The sequence below is a fragment of the Schistocerca americana genome, chromosome X, assembly GCF_021461395.2.
Source record: "Schistocerca americana isolate TAMUIC-IGC-003095 chromosome X, iqSchAmer2.1, whole genome shotgun sequence".
Classification (NCBI taxonomy): domain Eukaryota; kingdom Metazoa; phylum Arthropoda; class Insecta; order Orthoptera; family Acrididae; genus Schistocerca; species Schistocerca americana.
The window spans coordinates 435286270-435303752 of NC_060130.1; the positions used below are offsets into that span (position 1 = coordinate 435286270).

General features: G+C 43.8%; 1 pseudogene; it reads left to right on the forward strand.

The window, feature by feature from the left end:
- The first annotated feature begins 1524 nt into the window (after nt 1-1524).
- LOC124557516 lies at nt 1525-1642 on the forward strand (annotated as a pseudogene).
- The last annotated feature ends 15841 nt before the right edge of the window (nt 1643-17483 follow it).

A 17483-nucleotide genomic window follows, 5' to 3' on the forward strand; every position in this document is an offset into this window, starting at 1 on the left:
ATCTCCGTCATGCTATTTTTCAACAGGAAAACGCAAGGCCGCATGTTGCACATTTTACATAATGTACATAGACCGTAAACTAAGAAGTGTACATGATTCAATTTTCAGCTGATATAAGGCTATACACTGGGTGAAAATTAGTACATTGAGCTGCCATCTCTGGAAACAAAAATCGGTATACTCCAGGTGAACATCGATTTGCACAGAGCTCGGATGACATATGGGTACTTCATTAAAGGCTGCTTCCATTCTGTATCAGAGTTCATCAGTTGTAACGGTTTCAGAGTAGTGACATGGCAGTATATCGGCAATGCATGGCCAGATGTTATCACTAGGAGACAGAATTCGGGAACACACTGGCAAGAGCAACAGCTGAACACACTCTGTATCAAATAAGGTCAGACTTATTTGATACGGCGTGTTCAGCTGTTGCCCTCGCCACTGTGTTCCCGAATTCTGTCTCCTACTAATAACATCTGACCATGTATTGCCGAAATACTGGCATGCCAGTACTCGCCAACCGTTAGGACTGATGAACTCTGGTATAGAATGGAAGTAGCCTTGAATGAAGTACCCATATGTTGGGTTGTTTTTGGGGGAGGAGACCAGACAGCGAGGTCATCGGTCTTATCCGATCTGGGAAGGACGGGGAAGGAAGTCGGCCGTGTCCTTTCAAAGGAACTATCCCGGCATTTGCCTGGAGTGATTTAGGGAAATCACGGATAACCTAAATCAGGATGGCCAGACGCGGGATTGAACCGTCGTCCTCGAAGTACCCGTATGTCATTCAAGTTCTGTGCAAATCGATGATCACCTGACGTATAGCGATTTTTGTTTCCAGAGATGGCAGCTCAATGCACTAATTTTCACCCACTGTATACCCTTATATCAGCTGAAAATTGAATCATGTACACTTCTTAGTTTACTGTCTATGTACATTATGCGAAATTTCATTATTAGCTATCATGTCTGGTGTTACAGTTTTAATGGTTAGTAGTTTAATTCAGTTTTGCCATATACAAGCCGGTAGGGGTAATAAGTGCAGATATTTCTGTTGATGACTGAGGACAGCGTTTGAAGTATGTTACATCAGTATTTGCTTCATTTGTAGACTAATAATTGTAGCTACTGTGAGTAGTATGTTTTTAAGTTCGTTAGTTCTCCAAGTACTCGTGGTACAAGCAAGCCATCAATGTTTGTTTTCCCCTGGGCAGCAGGTCAGCCACTGAAATGTGGATCTGTGGATGGAAAACTGAAAGTATATACTTATAGGCGTAGTCCACTTCGCACGCCAGCGCGCGCGTCGTGTGTGTGTGTGTGTGTGTGTGTGTGTGTGTGTCTGGAGCTTACGGGCGCTCAGCGTCGAGGTTATCAGCGCCTGTCCACTTCAAGCCGCAGTTACGACTGTGAAGAAAACATCAGGTCGTAAATATGCGATGAGTTTGCGCGAAGACTTTTAGATGCAGGGAAAAAACAACTAACATACTGAAGTGGGTACATATTAAGGTACCAATTATTACAATAGGCAACGGCCTTGCCGCAGTGGATACACCGGTTCCCGTGAGATCACCGAAGTTAAGCGCTGTAGGACTTGGTCGGCACTTGGATGTGTGACCATCCAGGCTGCCATGCGCTGTTGCCATTTTTCGGGGTGCACTCAGCCTGGTGATGCCAATTGAGGAGCTACTCGACCGAATAGTAGCGGCTTCGGTCAAGAATACCATCATAACGACCGGGAGAGCGGTGTGCTGACCCCACGCCCCTCCTATCCGCATCCTCCACTGAGGATGGCACGGCGGTAGGATGGTCCCGGTAGGCCACTCGTGGCCTGAAGACGGAGTGCAAAAAAATTATTAAAATATCTGTACCCATACGCCTAACACACGGTATACTGTTGATTACACTGTGTAAATGCTGACACATCTGAAAGCACGACCACTGGAAATAATAAAATGATTTGTTCTGTGGACTTCACAGTCCTTTGGTTCAGCTGTGTGACTTCGTAAACAAGTCTGCATGAGAATTTATCGACATCATAAAGTTAACTGTGAGTACGTTTAACAAATTTCATTTCTAACAGATTGACTGGCTACTGTTCTTTGTGTGGCATGGCAGAGTGATTTTTGAAGCGGTACAAAAAATTGAATGTTCAATCAGTTTGCGAGAATGCATCTGGCTAAACATTATCTGTCCTTATAAGCTTACGGTTGAAAGCAAATCAGACATCGTCAAAGACTTTCAAAATAGTGGAATGCGTGAAGCAACATCAATTGAAAGTTACTTTATGTCTACTAGCAAAGACTTCAGTTCTCACTGGGACTATGTAGTGTGGTTTGCTACTACGAGTGGTTCGAATAAATAAAATCCCATGCCGATAACTTTAATGTTACATAGGGCAAGCCAAACGCTCCATACGAGAGCGGCACATCTAACATGAACGGCAAACTCGCTCTCATTGCCTAAAAAAAAGAAGCGAACACTGATTGTTCTATTACCACTGGTCATTCAATGAATTATTAGAATGTTCAGATACTAGAACCGTATATTTTTGCGGTCTCTGTGGAGAAAGATAGCGGTGGAACTGCAACGGGTAGGCAACCTAAGTATCCGGGCGAGGGATTCATTTAGAGAATTAATGGGATTCGCTTCAACACGTCTTTAGTCTCACAAGAACGTTTGTTCTGTGTCTTCACTGCTGGGTGTTACGAAGCATGCTACAATTCTGACTAATTAAAAGTCCCAGCAGACTTGCAGCTTCTACTCGCCGCTCCTAATCTTTTTTGTGCGTGGCACTCGCGCCGTATCTACTTTTATCCATTCGTTTCAAAGTCTCGCAAAATAATCTGAGAAGCGTCATTGCGTTTCGGCAATAAACAGCGATCTTTGTATTGTATAGTTGTTCTACGCAAAAACACATTTTCAGTTCGTGGACACCTCTGTACAGAATTTTGCTAGTAACATCTGTGAAATTTTGTTGCTTACTTTGTAATGAAAAACCTCGTGCTAGACTGCAGAGATTCACATCGTTGGTTGCAATCAAGTTAGCTTATCAGATAACGTTGGCCGTCTACGGTTGAAATAATTTTCAGCACTCAGTCTTCGATATTCTACAGAGAATGGAAGCGTAATATGTTTCCTATATTCCTCTTAGGTATGTTTACAAACCTAAATATTAATTTTTTTTACTGTTTTTAGGAATTGGCATTTGGCAAACTCAACTGCCATTTCGTCAGTTTCTTTGTCGGCTTACATGTATTCTTCCTACATTGATGCTATACTTACTTATAATAATCACATATTCACACATATGAACATATTTACAAATATTTTCCGTCAGCCTGAAAGATCCACAAAGTCACATCACATTTAAAACACAATGCTGTGTTGGGGGTGGGACTCGAACCACGGTTGTCACTGTTACGTTGCCGGACCGATATCTCAAAGCCAAAGGGGTTTGAGGCCTTTAAAATAGCAAAGAGAATCTCTTGAGAAATATCTACCACATTTACTCTAAATTAAGATATAGCGACGAAGATTCGTATCCTCGTCCACTAACTGCCCAGTGTCTTAATCACAGAGGCACTGCGCTAAATAGACGTCTTTGCACAACACGGACCACCGAGCACATTTTGACAACCATTTCTCCTGCTATTTCTATTTGATTCATCACGCGTTGTAAGTGAATATATTAACAGGCCGTATTTCACGTTTCGTCCGTCGTACACGATGTAACAGAAATTAGAACAGTTGTAACGGGTATCTAATTTTCAGGCGAAGCACACATTACGAGTATCGTTAAGAATCCGTTTATTTTCACCTACCAGATTTGCTACCGGCAGATACATTCGCTAAAAGAACACTGTCGGAGTGAGGGAGACAATGCGCCCGAAAGCGCACTGCGCGCCGTGAAGCATAATTGTCGCTGATCAGTGACAGGCCCGCAAAGCCGATCTGGACGGATCCGATTTATCCATTGCCAGGTTTCAGCCAGAGTGTAATTCAGTTATTCAGTGAATTTCATCACTGCCGATCGTATTAGCTACCGAAAAGTGATCCTTTCGCACATTGCCGGTAAATTTCAGCGGTACGATGAGATACATTATTTTATTTACACTGGCGAGTGTGCTACAACTGTTATCTCTTTAACTAGTTTTGTTACGAAATACAGAAACAAGTCCAACGCTGACAGGATTATGCCTCGGTGTTGACAACGTTTCTTAACACTTGGTGCACAGCAATATATTTATATTCGTATGTATCGAACCTCAACGAGTAAGTGAGGTGGCGCAGTGGTTCACTCACTAGACTCGTGTTTGGGAAGAAGAGGGTTCAACTCCCTGTCCATCCATCATGACGAAAGTTTTTCATAATTTCCTTAAGTCGATGCAGGTGAATTTCGGGACTCTCAAACGAAGCGACGATGAATTCCCTTCCACATTCTCGGTCGTTAAGAGTTTCTCCCTCGCTTCTAATAATCTCAGACTTTAACTTTCTTTCGTTCCATCTAACAAGCCAATTAAATGCCAAGAAACGATCACGATTACACGAATATAACATCAGCTAACTGATACTAGAAGCTGCAGAATATAACCTAACTTATATTAGTAGCTGCAGAATATATACCTTACAAGGTAAGTGACGCTTACAAGTTTAGTGTAAATCAAGACTAACTTACACGATAGACGTCAGTAAAGGCATGGCATGAGACTGTGGTAACAAGAAATTAAGATAAAATGGCAAAGATTCTTACTGACATTTTTGCACTTTTACGACACTTTACTTTGTTATGAAACTTACGCCTCTTATTTAAAGAATTATGCTTATTGCCGTATTCTTTCCTCAGTTCTTAACATTAATCCCGACACCCCTACAGTGCAAGTCTTCATATCTGTAGTTACGCATCAGAAATATGGTGATATGGCAGACACTAAACATTCAGTTATCAGGATTATGTACACTCCTGGAAATTGAAATAAGAACACCGTGAATTCATTGTCCCAGGAAGGGGAAACTTTACTGACACATTCCTGGGGTCAGATACATCACATGATCACACTGACAGAACCACAGGCACATAGCCGGCCAAAGTGGCCGTGCGGTTAAAGGCGCTGCAGTCTGGAACCGCAAGACCGCTACGGTCGCAGGTTCGAATCCTGCCTCGGGCATGGATGTTTGTGATGTCCTTAGGTTAGTTAGGTTTAACTAGTTCTAAGTTCTAGGGGACTAATGACCTCAGCAGTTGAGTCCCATAGTGCTCAGAGCCATTTGAACCACAGGCACATAGACACAGGCAACAGAGCATGCACAATGTCGGCACTAGTACAGTGTATATCCACCTTTCGCAGCAATGCAGGCTGCTATTCTCCCATGGAGACGATCGTAGAGATGCTGGATGTAGTCCTGTGGAACGGCTTGCCATGCCATTTCCACCTGGCGCCTCAGTTGGACCAGCGTTCGTGCTGGACGTGCAGACCGCGTGAGACGACGCTTCATCCAGTCCCAAACATGCTCAATGGGGGACAGATCCGGAGATCTTGCTGGCCAGGGTAGTTGACTTACACCTTCTAGAGCACGTTGGGTGGCACGGGATACATGCGGACGTGCATTGTCCTGTTGGAACAGCAAGTTCCCTTGCCGGTCTAGGAATGGTTGAACGATGGGTTCGATGACGGTTTGGATGTACCGTGCACTATTCAGTGTCCCCTCGACGATCACCAGTGGTGTACGGCCAGTGTAGGAGATCGCTCCCCACACCATGATGCCGGGTGTTGGCCCTGTGTGCCTCGGTCGTATGCAGTCCTGATTGTGGCGCTCACCTGCACGGTGCCAAACACGCATACGACCATCATTGGCACCAAGGCAGAAGCGACTCTCATCGCTGAAGATGACACGTCTCCATTCGTCCCTCCATTCACGCCTGTCGCGACACCACTGGAGGCGGGCTGCACGATGTTGGGGCGTGAGCGGAAGACGGCCTAACGGTGTGCGGGACCGTAGCCCAGCTTCATGGAGACGGTTGCGAATGGTCCTCGCCGATACCCCAGGAGCAACAGTGTCCCTAATTTGCTGGGAAGTGGCGGTGCGGTCCCCTACGGCACTGCGTAGGATCCTACGGTCTTGGCGTGCATTCGTGCGTCGCTGCGGTCCGGTCCCAGGTCGACGGGCTCGTGCACCTTCCGCCGACCACTGGCGACAACATCGATGTACTGTGGAGACCTCACGCCCCACGTGTTGAGCAATTCGGCGGTACGTCCACCCGGCCTCCCGCATGCCCACTATACGCCCTCGCTCAAAGTCCCTCAACTGCACATACGGTTCACGTCCACGCTGTCGCGGCATGCTACCAGTGTTAAAGACTGCGATGGAGCTCCGTATGCCACGGCAAACTGGCTGACACTGACGGCGGCGGTGCACAAATGCTGCGCAGCTAGCGCCATTCGACGGCCAACACCGCGGTTCCTGGTGTGTCCGCCGTGCCGTGCGTGTGATCATTGCTTGTACAGCCCTCTCGCAGTGTCCGGAGCAAGTATGGTGGGTCTGACACACCGGTGTCAATGTGTTCTTTTTTCCATTTCCAGGAGTGTAGATCTCTGAATAACATGTACAGGAAACAGTAAAAATGCAGCTAAAGCACACATCAGTGTCCTCATATCAACAGTTGGCGCCCAATGAAGTGTTCAAGTTCTCGGCATATTGTGTCTTTCCCCTCTGCGAAATACAAGTAAAAACAAGGCAAATCAGCGATCGTAATAAATATGCAGTGACAACTGAAACTTTATACCGAACTTGAACTCGAACGTGGATTTCCTCTTCGTCACCTCAACCATTAGGCTATTTTTTAATTTGGGCCTCCTTCCCCCCCAAGTAGTTCACCTTACGCCTGCCATAAATCTTGTTAGCGTTCGACTAAAATAAGTCTCTTCTCGTGAAGTTTTTCCGTCTGCTAACGTAAGATACGAGGCGCAAAAGCTGCGTCGAAGTGTCTGTTTGTATGAAAGGACAACTATGAATAAAAATGAAACTAAATCGCTTCTCGAAAAATATAATCCTCTTGAGATATGCGAGTCTCGTTGAAAACTAAAAACTTCTGTAGCTGAATTATCGATGAGCTGCTACGTATGCTTGCACTTATCAGACCGAGCGAGAGGTCACAGTGGTTGGCACACTGGACTCGCATTCGGGAGAACGGCGGTTCAAACCCGTGTCCGGCCATCCTGATTTAGGTTTTCCGTGATTTCCCTAATCGCTTGAGGCAAGTGCGGGGATGGTTCTTTTGTAAGGGCACGGCCGTCTTCGTTCCCCATCCTTCCCTAATCCGGTGGGTCCGATGACCTCGCTGTTTGGTCCCCCCCCCCCCCCCCCTCCCAAATCAATCGAGTAACACACATACTAGAATATGTTTGACGTTGCAACGTATGTCTGGGAACAGCCTTCTTCCATCTCACAAGGAAAACAAAACCGACTGATGTTATACTTCTGGCATTAAAGTTATGTTCTTTACGAAGTTTACCTGTGTGACAAAATATCCACAAACAATACCTGCAAGATATCATCGTCTGACGTTACATGGTGTTCTGCGCTTGGACGGTGAAACCCAGTTAACCAAGAGCAGTCGGTATTGAAGTTAGTACACCTGAGTGCAAGTGTTTAGAATGCACATGTTGTTAATTTACGCGAAGAATCCGACTGACAAGGGGAGGCCACGACATTAGGATCACGGATTTACTTCAAACTTTGTACACATCTAGAAGTCCTTTAGGATAGCATAATATGCAAGTAGTAAGGTGTACTACTTACGCGATTTCGAAAAAATTGCAATATAAGTTTTACGCGTCAGTGATTTACAAATGCGTTGCGGCCCTGAGCATGAGATGGCGACAGTCATGCGGCTAGAATTCAAGCTCGGCTCCGTAATCGTTGGAATGCTGGATCGAGTCGTGGTCATGCTTTTTATTTATATGTTTTTCAACACTAATCATATTATTTCATACATATTACATTTGAAAGGCAACACGGTGAAAAGATGTCTATTTGCGTGAAATTTTATTGAATTTCCAATGTTATTCGCTTGTTTGCTAATTTTTATAATTACAACAAATATTATGCGACTTTTATTTCTATAGGCAAGTCAAAATTATATATATATATATTGCCTTCAAACTTGTTCATACTTGATTCGCAACGACCGAGAAATTGCTTCTTGTGATTTCCGAAATCCCCCATACCTGCAGTTGGGTAAGGTACAGAGAACTGCTTCGCACCTGGAAGCTTTGATCTGCAGACACAGGCTTCAAGGTTGAAAGACCAAGTCAAACATCGATACATAAAGGTGTAAATAACTTTGTTCAATAATGAAATGAGTTACAATTTGTCAGAATATGAGGCTCATGTACAATCATCGGTTGTGCTTTCGACATTACAAGCTGAAGGAGATATTTTTCATATAGCCATGGAAAACATAAATTAAGACGGTATCTACTACATCGAATGAATGCAATTTTCCTACATGCACAAGGAATCTTCAGAGTTTCTAAGGAAAAACAATGCTCGTTGATATCTTGAAAAATTTCTCTTTCTTCCGACAATTACGATGCAAACCACGCGTAACGCAACATTTTCTTGAATATTGGTGCCGAAAATTGGCGATGAACCATTGACTGTATTTTAATAGCATCTGCAGTTTCTCGTTCGTTGTCAATTAAATATGAACAACTTTGGAGGCGCTTGAAAAATTTTTAACTTGCCTATAGAAATAAAAATCGCATAATATTTCTTGTAATAATAAAAATTAGTAAACAGCGAAATAACTTTGGAAATTCAATAATCAGAGGGACTCGATACAACGATCCACCGACTATGGAGCTTGAACGCTAACCTCACGATCGTCTCAGTTCGGGCACAGGCCTGCAAAGCGCTGGAACATAACTGGTTCAAATGGCTCTGAGCACTATGGGACTCAACTGCTGTGGTCATAAGCCCCTAGAACTTAGAACTACTTAAACCTAACTAACCTAAGGACAGCACACAACACCCAGCCATCACGAGGCAGAGAAAATCCCTGACCCAGCCGGGAATCGAACCCGGAAAGTAACATAACTGAATTGTAAAACTTCTATTGCGATCTTCTCGATATCGCCCTAAGTAGTACGCCTTATTATTTGCAGATTATGTTCTCCTAATGGACTACTGAAGATGTAAAAAGTTTGAAGTAAATTCGTGATTCTAACGTCTTGGCCTCCCATAACTTTACCGCTGGGCACTTAGTGCGCTAGTGTTTGTTGACATGGTATTGCTGGTCTGTGGGCTACTGCAGCTACACTCCCTTTCAAAACATTACTGAGACAGGAGAAATCTTAGCGTAATATCAAATGTTTGCAAGTCGTAAGAACAAACGCATTACTTACGTACGTGGTTAATACTGGTTACTGTAAGCATTTGTCAATTCTGATGTAAGTCTTAAGTCTTTAGTTTGTGGTTTCAGCAGCTGTATCAATAGATCTACTGCAGTATCGATAGAAAATACGACCCTTTGTTTCTTTTCATAAATTTTGAAGAGTGTAGATGCTTTCACTGAGTAAAAGATGGACAACACCAAGACCGTTTTTCACAAAGTACGACGCCATTTCATACAATATTTTCCCTGCACGAGACAGGGACATTCTCGGTCAACAGGACAAACTGGTTCCGCATGTAGTAAATACCATGTCGACTTTGAAGTCGACATACTTCATCGGTTAAACGAGAACTTGAGTGCAAACACTCGATCCATTGCACATTTCACGATACACCCACATCAGAAACACGGCGCGAGTAGATAGCGTTACATAGTTAACTTCAGTTTTGGTTCCATATCATTGTGTGCATGTTACCCAACAACCAAGCTAAATCCTTTTCTCCGGCAAAGAATATTAAGTAACTGAAGGTGGGGGGGGGGGGGGGGGGGGAGGAGGAACTAAAGATATCAGCTGCATCAGGACTTTATGCGGTATCAGGGGCGACGAGTGAAAACATGTACAGGATCGGTACTCGAACGGGGATCTCCTACTTACCAGGCAGTCGCGTTAACCGCTGCGCCAGCCGCGCACAGCAACTTTCGCAAATCCGCCGACTCTCTAGATACGCTCCCTGGCCGACCCACACTTAACACCTAGCGCCACCTATCCGCAGTCCTTGATCATGTTCTCCATGGTTGCTAATTTCAGATTCCCGCTAGACGTCGAAAGTGAAAGTGCATGTGGATTAATTGCCCGTCGAGGCGAATCAGGTATATGAAAATGTCGTGTCTGTTCTTTCGGACATGTTTTTAATAGTCGAAACAGACACGACTCGATACAAATAGCCCTATTACGCGTATCCCCTGATCTGACCATTTACTGTAGCGGGTCAGAGGTACCAGATTTTCCAGCAAGTATTGCTGCTAGAATTGTTGAAAGACGCATCACCTAACATTCCTTAAGGCATTTGGTTTCAAACTGACGGCACGCCAGTGCGTTATGCAGGCAGGATGCTGTAGCCGTTTCACTGCTGAGTGCGCCGAATAGCGAGCATATCCATGTGCAGTCGGGCAGATCCACGCGGCAGTGACAGCCGTGCTGGGCACGATATGGGGCTGGGCGATGCAGCACATGCTGCGATGAGCTGTTATCACCACAGGCTCTGCTGCATTTATTCTCACCAATAAGTTCTAAAGTGTGCTGTGAATATTCTTTATTGTGAAAGTTCCTAAAACTAAATAACATTACAAAGAACCACATTTCAGAAAGTCCTCTTTGTGTGATATATTCTGGTGTCTAAAATTAAAGCAACAAACCGTTATTTCCGCGCCCTGTGTCTAATTCCCGACATAATCATACAAACTGTTAACCATACATCCGTACGATCTTGTTTTGCATGGAAAATGGCATTCCGGTCAACGGATAACCATGCCAAAGATGACATCAGGGCATCTATGAAACGAGATAGTGTTCGCCGGGTAGTCCCAAATCCACAATCGCTGCGCAGTATGGCACAGAAAAGGTGCCTACCAGACACTCTGCGATGGAGGACCATAGAAAGAACGGAAGCAGGACAACTGCAAACTGATGTGGCCCGATTGCTTAGTGTGAATCGTTCTGTTGTTTCTCGGATGTGTGAACAGTTTAAAGAGACCGAAACTGTATCCCGAAGACCAGGGCAGGGCCGACCACGTGTGACTTCAGAAGAGAGGACCGTCATTTGGCTGTAAGGGTACGACAGTCCCGCCTTAGTACTGCATGGCAACTGACATCCACTGGACGTGTTGTATCGAAGCAAACGGTGTGCAGAAGGCTTCGGCAGAGTGTCCTTTATCGTCGGAAACCTGCTGTATGTCAACCTCCGACGCGTCTTCACAGAAGGGAAGGTGGTCTAGAGTGGAATCATCAAGATACCACCTAGGCGGTCGAACAGTGGGCCAATGTTGTTTTCGCAGATGAGTTCCGATTTAGTCTGGAGACTGGTTCTCGATAGATTCGCATCTGAAGGGAGCGTGGAACACGATTTCGGGATCCAAACATTGTGGAAAAAGATCGATATCGCGGATGATCACTAATGGTGTGGGAAGGGGTTATGTTTACCACTCGAACCCCTATTCATGAAATTGTAAGGGAGAATCGGAAAGGTTTAACTGTTATCAGGTATCTTGAAGAGATATAGGGAGCTCATTTGCAGCTGCTGCGAGGTCCTGTGGGCCCAGACTTCATTATGATGGACGATAATGCTCGACCTTATAGAGCACGGGTCGTTGATATTTTCTTGGAAACGGATGATATTGCACGCATGGCGTAGCCTGCTCGCTCTTCGGATTTGAATTCCATAGAGCATGTCTGGGATGCACTAGGGAGATGGGTTGCATCACGTCAGCATCCACCAGCCACTCTCCAAGACTGCGAGCAGCTCTGCAGGAAGAATGGGCGTTATTTCCTCAACATGAGATTGACGACATCATTCATAGCACTCTCCGTCGTTGTCAGGCCTGTATTGCTGCCAGAGGGGTTCACACGCCACACTGAGCACAGTAACTGGTTGTCGGAATGTGTGTGCAAATTCGTTAAGTTGGTAAAAACGAAGAGCATTTTTGTCTACCGTTATGCATGTTGCAGTTGTTTACGTTCTGAATTCTTTGCATTATTTCTACTTTATTATCACCTGTTTGTACTGTTTTGTGGAAAAATAAAAGCAACCTTACAAAATTTACGTTTGTTGCTTTAATTTTGGACACCAGTGTATTTCGGAAGAAAGTCAGGTTGTTTAGAGCAGTAACGTTATTCCTTCCGTTTCTTTTTTGATGCACAGGATGCGTCTCCTTACAAGTGTGTGTCGTTTTACTGATGATTAAAAGGTGCTTAAAAATCACCTTTCTCCAAGCCGCAATAGATTTCCCTCATCTTATCAACGACCTCCTAATGCTTTCCTTTCTCTAAAATCTCACGAATATGTTCACATCCGGAGAATATGGCGGCTAATCGAGGCCCATGCCAGTGGTCTCAGGGTACCCCTGAGCCAGAACATGAAACACATTCCTGCTTCGATTGGATCGAGCTCCGTCTTGTATAAACCACATCTTGTCGAAATCAGGGTCACTTTGGATAATGGTAATGAAATCATTTTCCAAAACCTTCCATACCGTTCGGTTGTTACCGTGCCATAACGGAATATCGCACCGATTATTCCGTGACTGGACATTGCACATCATACAGTCACCCGCTGAGGGTGTAGAGACTTCTTGATCGCGAAATGCGGACTGTCAGTCCCCCATGTGCGCTAATTTTGCTTATTGACGAACCCATCCTAATGAAAATGGGCTTCATCGCTAAACCAAACCATACAACGCATACTAATTCCCATCATGCCCCGCGGCCAATCGTGCAGTTTGAACGTCCTAACGCAAACCGTTCGAAAGTTATGACGATTTTATTTCATATAGTTCAATAATTATCACCCTGTATGTTGTCAACGTGTTCCTCATCAGAATCAATCGCAGCTTTCTTAGAGTGAGTAGATGGCGCTGTGTTGTGAGGCCTCTGTTAGTAATTTTTTTAAGCACAATAACAAAACAGCTATCAAAGATTTACGGTGACTTGACCCTGTTTATTTGTTACCTACAGTGACGACTCGTGACCGGAAAAGATGGTGGTGCACCTTGCACATTAACAAAGATATTAACAAAGGAGAGAAAATCAGTGCAACGCTCATGTTTTTGTAATGCGTGATGTGAACAGATCGCCTGCTTATCTCACTACAGCATCTGCTCGTAATAACACCAAAACGTGTACACAAAGTGAAGCATCACTTCGCAGAATAAAGGTAATGAAGATGAATTGCATCTCTATTTAGGCAAAAAGTGGTAGTTCTGCCTTATTAACCTTTTTCAGCAGGACCGATGTTAGCACCCTTCGGTGGTATCCCCGCACTGTCATATGATGACAATCACTTGTACAGGAACTCCGTTCTTCTTTCCTTCACGTTTGCAAATTTCTCATTCACTCTTTGACTAGAGTCAGGAATTTGTAAAAAGAGATCTCCTTCAATAGACAGCATTACGAGTGCTGACATTCTTTCTTGGTCCATAGTTACTGTGAGGCTTTGATGAGGTGCAGTGATGAAAAAGAACGTTCTCCTTCTGGTGTTATCATTGGAACTGTAATTATCGCTTTCAAGGGTTTCACAGATTCGTTCAGCGTATCACAAACATTATTATCTGTTATGTAATCGAGAATGATCAAAGCTCCACACATATTTTTGACCTCCTCTATTTCATAAATAACATAGTGTTTCGTTCGAAGTTTCTTTGCTTCCAAAAGAGATTAGCATTCAATAGCAGCTCTGAAAGATGCTTCTGGAAAACGGGAAGAATAAATGGGGAATCTTCCTGGTAGAAAAAGAGAGGCTGCAAGTAGGTGCCCCTGAACTTGAATCTTTCTTTCGCCTCGTAACTTGTGACATCACATACTTCTTTTGTCTCCGGCCGTAGATTACGCATCACTACCACGTCTTCAGTTCTCCCCCTTTTATGACACTCGCGCAACTCTATTGAATTTTTATTCACTCCTTCTCTAATGTTGGCAATTTCACGCTCATAACCTGCCGCTGATTTTGTGGGTTAGTTGACGCAATATCACTTTTCTGTAGCTAACTATACAAAATATCCACATGGATCATAATTTTATGAAAAGACGAGACTAAGAAAATGAAATTTCATCCTTTAAAATCGTTACCAAGACACAGGTTTGTAGGTCTGTGTTTCATTACAAAGTTTTCCCCATTGCGCACATTGTTCATGCACTTGATAAAGTCTTCCCTGTTTTCGAAAACAATATTGACACTCCTTGACTGGAAATTCCATCGAGTAAATAAGCGCTGAACGTGGCAGTGCTTTTCGTACTATTTGGTTGAGAATTGCTGTTCTTTGTGAAGATGCTGAAAAAATCTGCAGAAGTCCCGGAAGTTTAATGAAAAATATGGGCACAATTTTATTAATCGAAGCGGCTTTAAGCATAATAAAAGTCAGCTTCTGCGCATAACAATGAGTGTATGAAGCATTGGAAAAACGTTCTTTAACAAGAGCCTGCACTCAACGTGAGGAACCATTCATGACTACTGCATCATCAAATGTTTGTGTGGACAATTCTCCAAGCAGTGATTTATCTGTTCTATTATATACGTAGCCAACGATTGGGCTTCATGCTTTCCTGGTGCCACGAAGTCCCAAATGTTTCGACCATGTTTCCATTAATGACGTATCTACATACTACAACCATCTGGAAAACACGGACTACATCACTGATCCATCAAACTCTCCGCCGGCCGAAGTGGCCGTGCGGTTAAAGGCGCTGCAGTCTGGAACCGCAAGACCGCTACGGTCGCAGGTTCGAATCCTGCCTCGGGCATGGATGTTTGTGATGTCCTTAGGTTAGTTAGGTTTAATTAGTTCGGAGTTCTAGGGGACTAACGACCTCAGCAGTTGAGTCCCATAGTGCTCAGAGCCATTTGAAACATCAAACTCTCCTCCAAATAATAAACAAGCAAAACTAAATAAGGCGTTTTTCAAATCACAACCACACAATCATTCATGCTTATTGTACAGTAGGAGTCGACCTACCTAGCCCCTTGATTTCTAATTTCTCTTTAAGCTTAGATAAATACAAGATTTCAGATAGCAAGGAAATAACCTGACTCATTATTTCACGTATTGTTACATGAGCATCAAAATTCAGTATAGCACACAGGAAATAGCCACTTCATCACAGTTGCACGTAAACTGGTAAGGCGTTACGAGAATCCAGCTTTGCTCGAATATCTGACAGTTCCAGTTTTATTCGGAAGATTTCGGGCGCCGTTTCTGCTGCTGGCAGGGTGGCTCAGGTGAGATGTTTATGCACTCGAGGTCCTTATACGAGTACAGTGTTGCCAAGCTTTGCCTCCGCACTCCGCAACCCCCCTCCCCCCACAGCTTCAAGCCCCTGACAGCCCAGTCTGCGTTCGCAAGCGCAGTGCAACCCAAAGTCGCTGTCGGCACATTTCAGTCCCATTCAGCTGCGTTCAGCGCTTGGAGCCTGTGCGTTTCAACAGAGATCAATAGCGCGCTACTTCTTCACTTGTATAGAAAGCTCAAAAAGCAAACACTGTTGAACAAAATTAGTCCTGGGGATGGCGTAAACCTGCAAAGCTATACAGGATCAGCCCCTGGTCAATTGTATTTTGTTTATTAACCAACAGGAAATGATCTTCAGTTCAGCATAGTATTTGACGCGATATCTAAAAGTTCTGAAGAGCTGCAGCGGATAAATATCGTTATGCAGGTCTAGCGACGATTTCATTCTTTACTAGCTGTTACCTGCCGCTATGCTCGCATACCAGTATTTTTGTTATGATAAGAGATAGTAAGTAATTAAGCTATTGTACTCGCAGTAACGTCAGCTGCTCTCACATGCCGTTCTGTTCTGGAAGCGTAGCACGTTCATAGATGCGCTCTCCCCACCCCACCTCCAAATATCCCAACTCACGACAACGTGGTATGTATACATCGTTGCTGCCAAGCCGTACATGCGGGCGGGTGTGTGCATGTGCACAAATCTACGACGTAGCTATACATTACACAGTGTGTACATTTTGAAAGCAATGGCTTTTTTAAAGATGGTTTGTGTTCACTGATGCAAGAAAAAAGGTGTTCCACCCACTATTTCAAATGGTTCAAATGGCTCTGAGCACTACGGGACTTAACATCTATGGTCATCAGTCCCCTAGAACTTAAAACTACTTAAACCTAAGGACATCACACACATCCATGCCCGAAGCAGAATTCGAACCTGCGACCGTAGCGGTCTCGCGGTTCCAGACTGAAGCGCCTAGAGCCGCACGGCCACACCGGCCGGTTCAAAAATGGCTCTGAGCACTATGGGACTCAACTGCTGAGGTCATTAGTCCCCTAGAACTTAGAACTACTGAAACCTAACTAACCTAAGGACATCACAAACATCCATGCCCGAGGCAGGATTCGAACCTGCGACCGTAGCGGTCTTGCGGTTCCAGACTGCAGCGCCTTTAACCGCACGGCCACTTCGGCCACACCGGCCGGCTCCACCCACTATTTCAAAGAGGTTTAGTTGTGAAACGTAACAGAATTACTGTCACACGTATTATAATATAGCATGGATAAAGAAGTGTAGATTAAACAGGCTGAGCACTGTATAAGCATTTTAAGTATTATGTTAAAACATACTAATCAATAAAAGGATTATCAAAAATATGATACATTTCAAAACTCAAATAATAAATAGCTTTTTCAGAGAGTACATATATTACCCTCATTCGTATAATGTTATACAAATCATAAAATATTCTGTAGTACACACTTCATAAAGTAACAGTGTTCTTTCTTGGTGTTCAAGCTATGTCCATACCAAATACCGATTCGGTGGTTTGTCATGAAAAGGTAATATACAAACACATTTTCGCACTTATAAAATTTTAAATTACGATATCCTTCTTTCTGTGATCCGATTTTGATGAAATAAAGCCTATATGATGCCCCAAGATTCGCTCATGTTGCCTGTGAGAACCCCATGAAAATTCGCCAAGTAGTTTTGGAGATCAACGTGTTAAAACAGACAAACCAGCAGACTCGACGGTTTTAAAAGAAACTATAAATCAAAACATATTTTTTCGTGATCCAATTTTGATGAAACTAAGCCTATACGTTATCCCAAGCTACACTCAAGTTACCCGTGGAAGCCCCACGAAAATTCGTCTAGTAGTTCTGGAGATTAACATGTTCTGGCAGACATGACTGCTTTACAGTTTTATTATTAGTATAGAAGATATAGACATAGGAAAATATGTTCAGCGTTTCGTTCTCCATGCGATATAATTTTTTCTAATAATATAAAAGTGTCTTTCCACAAACGCACAGCTAGATATTTGCAACGTAATGTAGCAGGAGTTTCGAAGGATCCATGCTTACTGCA